This window comes from Xyrauchen texanus, chromosome 34 (assembly GCF_025860055.1).
Source record: "Xyrauchen texanus isolate HMW12.3.18 chromosome 34, RBS_HiC_50CHRs, whole genome shotgun sequence".
In the NCBI taxonomy this organism is placed as follows: Eukaryota; Metazoa; Chordata; class Actinopteri; order Cypriniformes; family Catostomidae; genus Xyrauchen; species Xyrauchen texanus.
This window is the reverse complement of record NC_068309.1, coordinates 1,529,718-1,543,304: the sequence shown is the minus strand read 5'-3', so window position 1 is coordinate 1,543,304 and position 13,587 is coordinate 1,529,718. Positions and strand designations below refer to the sequence as shown.

The 13,587-nt window shown below is 41.6% G+C and overlaps 1 protein-coding gene across 1 annotated transcript in view; it reads right to left on the bottom strand.

The window, feature by feature from the left end:
• The window catches only part of LOC127628201 (LHFPL tetraspan subfamily member 2a protein), a 45,848-nt gene extending 37,908 nt beyond the window's left edge, over positions 1-7,940 (bottom strand). The window contains exon 1 of the mRNA XM_052104964.1: positions 7,753-7,940. The gene's annotated coding sequence lies outside the window, so the exon portion shown is untranslated. The remainder of the gene's footprint in view (positions 1-7,752) is intronic.
• Between the last annotated feature and the right edge of the window lie 5,647 nt (positions 7,941-13,587).

Here is a 13,587-nt window from a genome sequence, read left to right as displayed (position 1 = left end):
GTTGTTCTAAACCTGTATGACTTTCTTTCTCCTGTGGAACTCAAAAAGAGATGTTAGGCAGAATGTTCAGGCTGCTCTTTTCCACACTATGAAAGTAGACAAAAACAGCATAAATGTATCATTCAAGTAGTCCAGCTGACTATTGTGTCTTCTCCAGTCACACAACAGCTTTATATGAGGAACAGAATGAAGTTAAAAATCATCCTGTCACTGTATGACTCAAATATTCGTGATTATTAAATAACCGCCTGATCGCGATTATCGTGCACTTCAAATTACAATTACATTTTAATGCCCAAATAAGGGAATTTTAAGTGAATATATAAATGCCATCAGTGTGTCAATCAGTTGATCTCCAAGTGTCACTGAGCCCAGGGGCGGACGGGAGCACCGGCGTTTTCCCGTTGGGCCGCTGGGTAATTTGGGCCGGCCCGCTGCTGCTGGCAGCGATTTCGCGTGTTCGAGTTGCGCCATTCGCCCGACGCAAATTTGCATCTATTCGCATCTTTGCATTGATTTTGTATGTAATCGCGCCACATGAAACACTCGCTTCACATTGCTTTGATACTCACTTTAATAGCGTTGTTAAAAAATGTATGTCACTTTGTACAACCTTCACATTGCGTTCCTTCAAAGGCGAATGGAAGTTTACTCGGAATTGGTGTCCAGCGACGGAACACGAGGATAATTTCGTTTCAGACCGAACATGCAGCGGGATTTCCCGCATGCGCAGTGACGCAATTTAAGCGTTTTCATACGTTTCAGTGTGGACGAGCAACTTCTGGAAAACGCTTGAAAACGTTAGTGTGGACGGAGAGCGTTTTGAAACGAAAACGCCATTTTCAAAAGTATCTGGAATAATGTAGACATAGCCTCAGTTGCCTCCGCGTCTGAGACCGTCAATCCGCGCATCTCATCACGTGACTTGAGCGCGTTACCGTGGAGCCGTAGTGCGTGTGGAGGTTTCACGCTATTCTCCGCGGCATCCACGCACAACTCACCACACGCCCCACCGAGAGCGAGAACCACATTATAGTGACCACGAGGAGGTTACCCCATGTGACTCTACCCTCCCTAGCAACCGGGCCAATTTGGTTGCTAAGGAGACCTGACTGGAGTCACTCACCATGTGCTCTACCAAGAGTGAGAACCACATTATAGTGACCACGAGGAGGTTACCCCATGTGACTATACCCTCCCTAGCAACCGGGCCAATTTGGTTGCTAAGGAGACCTGGCTGGAGTCACTCAGCACACCCTGAATACACAGGGCGAATAGTACATGTTTATGAACTGATACTCTGCCGTTTTACTTGTAATTAGTGTGAAAGTGAGTAAAAGTATTTGTTGTTGTAGCATCTCTAATGTTGTACATTAGTACGTACAACGAGACACGTAAAAATCACTTGGGAAAATGTAGGTATACTAACGTGATTCTACGAGACCACAATGCTTTTATGATACTTTAACGTAACTTCTGTACGTCTCTTTTTGTGTTCCACAGAAGAAAGTCAGTCATATATGTCTGAGACAACATGAAGGCGAATTATTGCTTTAAGATGTAAGCGTGACGTGTGTTTGTGACAGGAGGCCGCCGCTGAGAGCTCTGGGCTTCATTTGAAGGCAGCGCGGCTCGGCTGGTTTTAATTCAATCAAACATGCTCCTTTTGGGAGCGCCGCATGGAAAACTCCAGCACGTAATGTGACCCATTTAAACAGAACCGGCCACATCCAGATTTCTGTCAGTATCACACATGAATGTGAATTGGGTGACCATATCTATCAAACAGAAAACGAAATATCCTAATGAGAACAAATGATTCATTCATTAAAGCATGTGTAAACCAAGGCAAGAAATCAAAGCGGTTGATCACAAAATAATTTCAATGTTTTCAGCAGCTGTTATGCAAACCTCAGTGCCTGTTTGCCCTTTGACCTCCACCACAGATTCAATAAGCACTTTAACACTGGGTTTGACTCAGGTTTCCCATTCTCACACACACACAGACACATTCTGGCTCTGATTACTGCTGATCTTACTCTAAATATACAACACAATAAGCCGTCTGAGAGGTGCTTTTAAAGTAATGCTGTCAGCTAGCTTTAAAGGCAACATCCTGACAAAACGATGGCTGATTTGAAACACTCTTCGTGGACAGTGTTTCTCATTACTACAATGCCAAAGATGATGTTAATTATCAGTGTTGGTGTAATCTAATTACAAAGTAATAATTACTGAAATACAATTACTTAATTGTACATAAATGTTGTGTAGTGCATTCAATTTAAATTCTTGTAATTAAGTTACTTACTGACTTTCAATTACGTTACTATTTTTAAAATAATATTATATAGTAAGAATCAATTTAAACATGAATTATGTTCATATTTACATCAGTGACGAGCCAAAGAACGAGGAGTAAATATAGATATTATTTTGGATTTGTTTAGTGGGAAAAACAAAAGCTTTTCTTTGGAAAGTGTTTTAGAAAGTAACAAAAGTAACTAGTAATGTGATTACTTTTCCAATGAAATGATCGGTAAAGTCTGTAATCTGATTACAATATTGGAGCAGTAATTAGTTTACATTTTCAACATTAGGATATTATGCAACGTGAACAAAATTATATAATTTTTAAATGTAAAGTGTTTATATATAATAGTAGCACTGATTTACATTTGTTGTTAAATAACTGTACAACAGCATCTTTTTAACTGCAATACATTAAAAAAATGACTGCGTTACGGTAATGACAAAAATCATTGAAAATGCTGGGAAAATAACGCGTTTACAGTGTGGACGTGGCCTAAAGGAATAGTTCTCCAAACAATGTATAAGTACATGTAAAACATCCAGACGTGTTATGGTAATGAGAATTTAAGGCTAAAAATGAGCAGATAATAATGTCACAATTCAAAAACTCTTAATGGGCCTTAATGTAGGCTTCATTTTCTTTATGCAAAATATAATTAGCTTTTTTGGGGGTTAAATGTAACATGATATATGGGTTGAACAGGACATTTTCTTGAAAATCACTTATTAGCGAATGACTCGATACACTAATAAGCATAAGAGTATAAAAATAATACACTTGACTTGAGTACATACAGTTGAAGTTAAATACGCTTCAGCCAAATACATTAAACACTTTCCACAATTCCTGACATTTAATCGTAGAAAACATTCCCCGTCTTACGTCCGTTAGGATCACTAATTTATTTTAAGAATGTGTCAGAATAATAGTAGACAGAATGATTTTGGAGGTGTGCTTGGGGTCATCGTCCATTTGGAAGACCCATTTGCGACCGAGCTTTAACTTCCTGTCTGATGTCTTGAGATGTTGTTTCAATATATCCACAAAATGTTCCTTCCTCATGATGTCATCTATTTAGTGAAGTGCACCAGTCCCTCCTGCAGCAAACACCCCCACAACATGATGCTGCACCCCCATGCTTCACGGTTGGGATGCTGTTCTTCACCCTTTTCCCTCCAAACATAACGATGGTCATTATGGCCAAACAGTTACATTTGTGTTTCATCAGACCAGAGGACATTTCTCCTAAAGTCAGATCTTTGTCCCCATGTGCACTTGCAAACTGTATTCTGGCTTGTTTATGGTGGTTTTGGAGCAGCGGCTTCTTCCTTGCTGAGCCTTTCAGGTGATGTCCATATAGGACTGGTTTTGCTGTGGATCTAGATACTCGTCCACCTGTTTCCTCCAGCATCTTCACAAGGTCCTTTGCTGTTGTTCTGGGATTGATTTGCACTTTTCACACAAACTATGTTCATCTCTAGGAGACAGAATGCGTCTCCTTCCTGAGCGGTGTGATGACTGTGTGGTCACATGGTGTTTATACTTGTGTACTATTGTTTGTACAGATGAACGTGGCACCTTCAGGTGTTTGGAAATTGCTCCCAAGGATGAACCAGACGTGTGGAGGTCCACAATTTGTTTAGGAGGTCTTGGCTGATTTCTATCGATGTTCCCATGATGTCAAGAAAAGATGCACTGAGTTTGAAGGTAGACCTTAAAATACATCCACAGGTACACCTTTAATTCAGTACACCTCCTATCAGAAGCTAATTTGCTAATTGCCTAAAGGCTTGACATCATTTTCTGGAATTGCTTAAAGACACAGTAAACTTAGTGTATGTAAACTTCTGACTCACTGGAATTGTGATTATAGTCAACTAAAAGTGACACAATCGGTCTGTAAACAATTGCTGGAAACATTACTCGTGTCATGCACAAACTAGATGTCCTAAACGACTCACCAAAACTATAGTTTGCTCATATTAAATCTGTGGAGTGGTAAAAAAATGAGTTTTAATGACTTCAACCTAAGTGTATGTAAACTTCTGACTTCAACTCTAGATCTGTTGTGTCTTAGTTGACACGTTCAAATCACAAAAAAAGAAAAGCAGCCGAAAACTGGGACATGGGTGGTGCGGTGTGAAATCTAAGCCCTGTACACTGTCTGTGTTTACCTGACGTCTCAATGATGAAGTAAAACTCTACTTTGATTTTCCACTCTTTGATGGAGACGTTCATAAAGAGGAAAGACTAAATGAAAGTGTCTCTCTGTCTTGGCAGCCAGTGTTTTCTCTTGGCTTGAACAGCCTGTAATGAAGTGTCTGTGTTCCTGCCACAGTTTTATGGTTGGACTGGACAGAGAGAGAGAGAGTGGAGATCAGTAAGATTCGTCCATTCCTCAGTCCAGCTGCCTCACTCTTATTCTTAGCTTCCATAGAGTGAACGTCCAGGCTGGTAAACCATCCAACCTCAAGCAGACCTTAAAGGGCCAGCGCAGGAAAATCAACATCATGCTGAAAGCCTGTGTGGCAGTAACTGTGACCCTAAACATCATGACCTTTTAGCAGATCAGGGTCAAAGTTATTAAATGAAGTTTCTGTCATCATTTACTAACCTCATGCTGTTGCAAACATGTACACTTTTTCTTCTGTCAGAGCTTTTGTTTTCCATACAAGCTCCAAAAACGGACAAAAGGACCATAAACATGCTCAAATCTCAATTTGAAGTCACCTATTTCAACTATTCATCAGTGTTGGGAGTATTCGATTACAAAGTAATTAGTTACTGTAATCTAATTACTTTTTAGTCAAATAAGTAGTGTAGCACACTACATTTTAAATTTCTTAATCAGGACTGCAGTTACTAACTTTCAATTAAAGTAATTAATTTTAAGTACATTACACATGCTAAAGTAATGCGTAATACATTTAATATATGAATTCATATGTACGTCTATTAGCGTTTCTGTGACCGCTGAAGAGTGTGTGACGATGGATGAAAATATAGAGTGGAAAACCAGAGAAATAGAAAGTAACTTAAAAGTAAAATAATTAGTAATGTGATTATATTTTTAAAGAAGTAATTATTCATTTGTAGTGGATTACTTATTTTGAGTAACAAACCCAACACTGTAAAACATGAATAGTGGTTGGAATGACACAAGGGTGAGTGAATTATCTGTCCTTGATCTTTTGACATATAAGAGGTCATTGTACTACAGAAAAATACTTTAAATTTCAGAACTCAAAACTTCCTCCTCACTGCAGAAAGAACATTTGTTGAAACCATGCTGCACAAATGACTCGTTCTCTACTCCCTCCACATTGTGATGTCACACTGTGATTGACATTTGCATCTGACTGCCTCCACAACAACATATCAGCGCCTACTTTATATTTAATCAGTTCTGTAGCCCCGCCCATTAGTGGCAGTGAGACGGCAAGTAGAGAGCAGAGAGCCAATCTGAACAGTGGGCGTGTACTTTTAAGTCTTAAAGGAGAAACAGCACCAAAACCAAACGCTTCTGACAGAGGGTCCGAAAGATTGAATGAAAGCCCAATTCCCGATGCGCTCCAAGTCTTCGTGGTGGTGTAGTGACTCGCCTCAATCCGGATGGCGGAGGACGAATCTCATTTGCCTCCACGTCTGAGACTGTCAATCCGCGCATCTTATCACGTGACTTGTTGAGCGTGTTACCGTGGAGACGTAACGCGTGTGGAGGCTTCACGCTATTCTCCACGGCATCCACGCACAACTCACCACACGCCCCACCGAGAGCGAGAACCACATTATAGCAACCACGAGGAGGTTACCCCATGTGACTCTACCCTCCCTAGCAACCGGCCCAATTTGGTTGCTAAGGAGACCTGGCTGGAGTCAAGGAACATTAAAATAATAAAAAAAATGATATCATGGCCCCTTTAATGTTGTAATATTTGGATTAGTTTACTGATTCAGAGAAAATATCAGGACATTTTAAAATCATGTTTTCTAGGCCTGGAAAAGTTCATGCAAATTAAGAATATCTTTAAAAAGAAATCATTTTCCTAGTTATGTTCAGCTCTCAGCTGTTTTATCAGCACTTTTTCCGAAAAGTGTCCTGTATGTACATATACTCTAATTAATACGTTTAAAGTTACTTTTGGTGCAATAAACAATCTTTAGTAGTTTGTGTTTCTTTTCCTTGCCTAAGACACATTAGGGGAAGCATTTAAAGATTCCAATAAATGCATTTTTTATTTTATTTTTTAAGAATACAGAATCGGGGGTCCCGGGTATCTCAGCGAGTACTGACGCTGACCGTCACACCTGGAGTCGTGAGTTTGAATCCAGGGCGTGTGCTGAGTGACTCCAGTCAGGTCTCCTTAGCAACCAAATTGGGCCGGTTGCTAGGGAGGGTAGAGTCACATGGGGTAACCTCCTCGTGGTCGCTATAATGTGGTTCTCGCTCTCGGTGGGGCGTGTGGTGAGTTGTGCGTGGATGCCGCTGAGAATAGCGTGAAACCTCCACACGCGCTATGTCTCCACGTTAACGCGCTCAACAAGTCACGTGATAAGTTGCGCGGATTGACGGTCTCAGACGAGGAGGGAACTGAGATTCGTCCTCCACCACCCGGATTGACACTAAGCCAACATGAGGACTAGAGCGCATTGGGAATTGGGCGTTCCACACTGGGAGAAAAAGGGGAGAAGTAAAATAAGAATACAGAATTAAATCACTAATTGAATCGAATCAAATTTCAAAGTGTATCAAATCGTTCTGAATCGACTAAAAATCTTTTAAACTGAATCGAAAAAATGATTAATCATGAATTGAAGTGACTCCCTTTCAACCCAAAGATTCACACCCCTAACGGTAATACCGTTACACACCATGATACGGATCGATTACTGCACTCAATACTGTGGTATTTACATGGTATTTTAAGGTATTTAAAGAACATCGTGTTACTGTAAACATGGTTTTTCTTTTAGTTAGTCATGTCAAAAGCTGACTGAAATCAGAGTCCTACAAGTATTTCTGATTTAATAATTTACATCATTTCTCCTTGATAAGAGAATCTGAAATATGAATGAGTGAATCTGAACTAAACACTCATCAATGAACAAATGAACACTGAATAAACGCCGCGTTCAAACAAAGAAAACTGATTTTAAATCCAGTAAAAGAGTGAAAAGAAAGAGAAGATTGAAAGAAAGAAGGAACTGGTCGCTTCTGCTGCCACGACTTTCCGTTCCGAACACACGGACGATACCGACGGAAAAAAGCGACTCGAACCAACGACTTTCTCACTAAACTCTTTCTGACTGTTTTATAGACGAGTCGAAGCGGTCAATGGGATTAATCTGAGGTATTTTCATTAATCGGAGTGTAAATGCAAGAATCTGAGGTAAAAGTGTAAATCTGAGGTAGATTAGAGAGAACAAAAGATACTCACACTCGCGCGCTCTGCAGCCGGACGGTCTCGCGGAAGAATACCGGCGATTTCAAACATCCACAGAATGAAGATTTCCGTTAAACCGTCCGTGAGCTCACATACAGTCATTCACCGACTGACACCTCTCTCTCTCTCTCTCTCTCTCTCTCTCTCTCTCACTCACTCTCTCCACCGTCACCACGGCAACTCACCGGACCGTTCACACGTGTACGTGTGCGTGTGACTGTGTGCGCGCGCGTGAGTGTGTGTAGTGTGTGTGTGTGTGTGTGTGTGTATGTGTCTTTGTGTTTGTTTCTCTATATGTGTGTGTAGTCTGTGTGTGTGTGTTGTCTCTCTGTGTGTGTGTAGTCTATGTGTGTGTAGTCTCTGTGTGTGTGTGTGTGTAGTCTGTGTGTGTCTGTAGTCTGTGTGTGTGTGTAGTCTGTGTGTGTGTTGTCTGTATGTGTGATTGTGTGTGTGTGTAGTCTGTCTGTGTGTGGTCTCTGTGTTTGTAGTCTCTGTTTGTAGTCTGTGTGTGTGTGTAGTCTGTGTGTGTAGTCTCTGTGAGTGTGTAGTCTGTCTGTGTGTGTGTTGTCTGTATGTGTGATTGTGTGTGTAGTCTCTGTGTTTGTAGTCTGTGTGTGTAGTCTCTGTGTGTGTGTGTGTGTAGTCTGTATGTGTGATTGTGTGTGTGTAGTCTGTGTGTAGTCTGCATGTGTGATTGTGTGTGTAGTCTGTATGTGTGTGTGTGTGTGTGTAGTCTGTATGTGTGTGTGCGTGTGTAGTCTGTATGTGTGTGGGTGTAGTCTGCATGTGTGATTGTGTGTGTGTAGTCTGTATGTGTGATTGTGTGTGTGTAGTCTGTCTGTGTGTGGTCTCTGTGTTTGTAGTCTCTGTTTGTAGTCTGTGTGTGTGTGTAGTCTGTGTGTGTAGTCTCTGTGAGTGTGTAGTCTGTCTGTGTGTGTGTTGTCTGTATGTGTGATTGTGTGTGTAGTCTGTCTGTGTGTAGTCTCTGTGTTTGTAGTCTGTGTGTGTAGTCTCTGTGTGTGTGTGTGTGTAGTCTGTATGTGTGATTGTGTGTGTGTGGTCTGCATGTGTGTGTGTGTAGTCTGCATGTGTGATTGTGTGTGTAGTCTGTATGTGTGTGTGCGTGTGTAGTCTGCATGTGTGTGTGTAGTCTGTATGTGTGTGGGTGTAGTCTGCATGTGTGATTGTGTGTGTAGTCTGTATGTGTGTGTGCGTGTGTAGTCTGTATGTGTGTGGGTGTAGTCTGTGTGTGTGTTGTCTGTATGTGTGATTGTGTGTGTGTAGTCTGTCTGTGTGTGGTCTCTGTGTTTGTAGTCTGTGTGTGTGTGTGTGTGTAGTCTGTATGTGTGATTGTGTGTGTGTAGTCTGTGTGGTCTGCATGTGTGTGTGTAGTCTGCATGTGTGATTGTGTGTGTAGTCTGTATGTGTGTGTGCGTGTGTAGTCTGTATGTGTCTGGGTGTAGTCTGTGTGTGTAGTCTGTATGTGTGATTGTGTGTGTGTAGTCTGTATGTGTGATTGTGTGTGTGTGTAGTCTGCATGTGTGATTGTGTGTGTAGTCTGTATGTGTGTGTGCGTGTGTAGTCTGTATGTGTGTGGGTGTATTCTGTATGTGTGTGTGTGTGTGTGTGTGTGTAGTCTGTGTGTGTGTGTGTAGTCTGTATGTGTGTGTGTAGTGTGTGTGTGTGTAGTCTGCAGGTGTGATTGTGTGTGTAGTCTGTGTGTGTGTGTGTAGTGTGTGTGAGTGTATTCTGTATGTGTGTGTGTGTGTGTAGTCTGTATGTGTGTGTGTGTGTAGTCTGTGTGTGTGATTGTGTGTGTGTAGTCTGTATGTGTGTGTAGTGTGTGTGTGTGTGTGTGTGTGTGTGTGTGTGTGTATATAATAGAAGTTTTATTGATATTTGCCAAGACAGTTAAGTTATACAGGGAATTGTTTAGGAGAGTGATGGATAATTATCTGTGCCCTTGTGGCTTTAAGAAACCAATCAGCCAAACTGGAAAATGTATTGGCCTCAGTGATACATCGGTCGACCACTAATTTATAGCAGTCCATGTAGGTCTACTCGTGTAGCTAAAATGTTCTATTTAGTTTTCTATTTTAAGGTGCTGTAAGCGATTTCAGCCATTCTACTTCAATGAGACTGAGCCTTTGAATTAGCCACGCCCCCTCTTTCCAAAACCCCGCCTCTAAAGATACCAAACAAGCTTTATTGAGACCGACATCGAGCAGGAATGGTTATAAACACAACAGCAGTAAAACAGCGCCCCCCACTGGCAACTGTTATGAACAACATGGCATAAAAATGGCATTAAGCCTCAATAATTCCCTGCAGCTACAATACTATGAGAACGAGCGACATGATTGATTGTTTTATTTATATGTTGGTTACACCACATGACAACAGTTTTTGAAATATGAATGATAAAAAAATATCTTCTTTAAAGGGGTCATATAATGGTACATGCACTTTTTCAAGTTGATTGTACTGAAATGTGTGTTGGCTGTGCCTGTACACAACCATCCTATTATGATAAAAATCCATCCAGTGTTTTTGTTTTAATCTCCTTATATATTTTCCCCTGCCTCAAATCGAGCCGTTCAACCGTGTGACGTCACACGGTCGGACGCCCCTCCCAGGATTGTTGATTGACAGCAGTGTTTCAACACAGACCCGCCCTCGCTCGTGAGCGAGCTGTCAATCATAGTCCGTCATCATTGTTGATACACTGGAGCAGAATGGCGCCTGAGCGATTGTGGTGTTGTGTTCTTCGGTGTAATAACGAACACAGCAGTCATTTTGATGTTCCTAAATCTGCTGAAGACGCAGTGGCTGAGTTTCGTTACGATGGCTGAATATTCCCCACGAGCAACGTCAATGCGTTCATGTTTGCGCAAATCATTTTTCACCAGACTGCTTTATAAACGAGGGTCAGTATAAAGCTGGTTTTGCTGCTGCTGAAAAAAGATTCGGTACCAACTATTTATATTCCCTCTGCACCTCCAGAAGAAGTAAGTGTAACGTTTTATTAACCTTTATATTAATCTTTGCAAATCGCTAACCCTAATGGAGGGGCGGGGTGACCAAAGCTCATTATCATTTAAAGTCATATGCACTGAAACGGCGTGCTGAAAGCAGAGCTGTTTCTGAGCAGGTAAAATTAGTGTTTTCTTAAAATACTAATGAGAATTTTAAATAAAAGTATATTACAAAGTTTTCATTTAGACCCTAAAGATTCATATTAACTTGTACAAAAATGGCATTATATGACCCCTTTAAAAAAATAAAAAATTAGTGTAGATTGTTCTGGACTACATACGCCGGTTACACCACATTACATTTTTTACATTAATCTCCTGAGACCCGAGTGTGACGGTTGTGTGCATTTTACATTCCCCCTTTGATTTGTAACTAGTAACACCTGATAAACACGCAAAACTATTTTTTTTAGACCAAAATAATTAAAATCGTGTGTCCTCATATGTGGACACTCCCTATTTAGTGCATGACTTAACCTCCAGTGTGCTGTCTGTCTGCACTGGTCTCAGAACAGTTATAGAGAGCTATAGGATGCTCCCTTGCTTCCTATTTAGTGCATGACTTAACCTCCAGTGTGCTGTCTGTCTGCACTGGTCTCAGAACAGTTATAGGAGAGCTATAGGATGCGCCCTTGCTCCCTATTTAGTGCATGACTTAACCTCCAGTGTGCTGTCTGTCTGCACTGGTCTCAGAACAGTTATAGAGAGCTATAGGATGCTCCCTTGCTTCCTATTTAGTGCATGACTTAACCTCCAGTGTGCTGTCTGTCTGCACTGGTCTCAGAACAGTTATAGAGAGCTATAGGATGCTCCCTTGCTCCCTATTTAGTGCATGACTTAACCTCCAGTGTGCTGTCTGTCTGCACTGGTCTCAGAACAGTTATAGGAGAGCTATAGGATGCTCCCTTGCTCCCTATTTAGTGCATGACTTAACCTCCAGTGTGCTGTCTGTCTGCACTGGTCTCAGAACAGTTATAGAGAGCTATAGGATGCTCCCTTGCTTCCTATTTAGTGCATGACTTAACCTCCAGTGTGCTGTCTGTCTGCACTGGTCTCAGAACAGTTATAGAGAGCTATAGGATGCTCCCTTGCTCCCTATTTAGTGCATGACTTAACCTCCAGTGTGCTGTCTGTCTGCACTGGTCTCAGAACAGTTATAGGAGAGCTATAGGATGCTCCCTTGCTCCCTATTTAGTGCATGACTTAACCTCCAGTGTGCTGTCTGTCTGCACTGGTCTCAGAACAGTTATAGGAGAGCTATAGGATGCTCCCTTGCTCCCTATTTAGTGCATGACTTAACCTCCAGTGTGCTGTCTGTCTGCACTGGTCTCAGAACAGTTATAGGAGAGCTATAGGATGCTCCCTTGCTCCCTATTTAGTGCATGACTTAACCTCCAGTGTGCTGTCTGTCTGCACTGGTCTCAGAACAGTTATAGGAGAGCTATAGGATGCTCCCTTGCTCCCTATTTAGTGCATGACTTAACCTCCAGTGTGCTGTCTGTCTGCACTGGTCTCAGAACAGTTATAGGAGAGCTACAGGATGATCCCTTGCTCCCTATTTAGTGCATGACTTAACCTCCAGTGTGCTGTCTGTCTGCACTGGTCTCAGAACAGTTATAGGAGAGCTATAGGATGCTCCCTTGCTCCCTATTTAGTGCATGACTTAACCTCCAGTGTGCTGTCTGTCTGCACTGGTCTCAGAACAGTTATAGGAGAGCTATAGGATGCTCCCTTGCTCCCTATTTAGTGCATGACTTAACCTCCAGTGTGCTGTCTGTCTGCACTGGTCTCAGAACAGTTATAGAGAGCTATAGGATGCTCCCTTGCTCCCTATTTAGTGCATTACTTAACCTCCAGTGTGCTGTCTGTCTGCACTGGTCTCAGAACAGTTATAGAGAGCTACAGGATGATCCCTTGCTCCCTATTTAGTGCATGACTTAACCTCCAGTGTGCTGTCTGTCTGCACTGGTCTCAGAACAGTTATAGGAGAGCTATAGGATGCTCCCTTGCTCCCTATTTAGTGCATGACTTAACCTCCAGTGTGCTGTCTGTCTGCACTGGTCTCAGAACAGTTATAGGAGAGCTATAGGATGCTCCCTTGCTCCCTATTTAGTGCATGTGTTTGTGTTTCTCCGCTGTGGTCAGCGCCATGTTGTTTGGTCACATGACTCGGTACATTGAAAGTTTAACCCTTTACTGACAGCACAGAGTCTCCTGAACTCAGATCAGTTAGTTTAAATGAAATTAAACGATGCATAGCCTATAACAAAGACAAAACGTAATGTCCACACATGTGTACGTGGGGGTCACATGAGGTTAAACCCCAGAATAAATATGAAAATGATTTTGAACTCAGAAATGGGAAATGAATAAATAAACCTCAGTTTAAGGTTTGTGTTATTTTGATTTTACCTGTAAATCAGATTAATTCAACACCAACATTTTCTCTATTTTCATTCTAACGATTATATTGTCACGATTTATAGACACATTATTAAATCTGATATAAAGTTCCTGCTACTAATTTGAGCATAAACTCCAATAAACAACATCTCCGTTGGTTTGAGCGACTGGAATAAAGCCTGAGTTAATTTCATTGATCCGAGAGTCTCAGTGAAGCTTGTGGAAAATCCTTGAGCTTTATTTTACTAACAGTTTATTGTAATCTCATACGGAGACTGGAGATATGTTCACAAGAGCAGACTCGTGACCTCACTCACAGGCAGAGATGGCATGTGTTTGTTTGGATGGCACACATTCTTCACTCGCTGACCTCAGATCTGTCATGGACGAG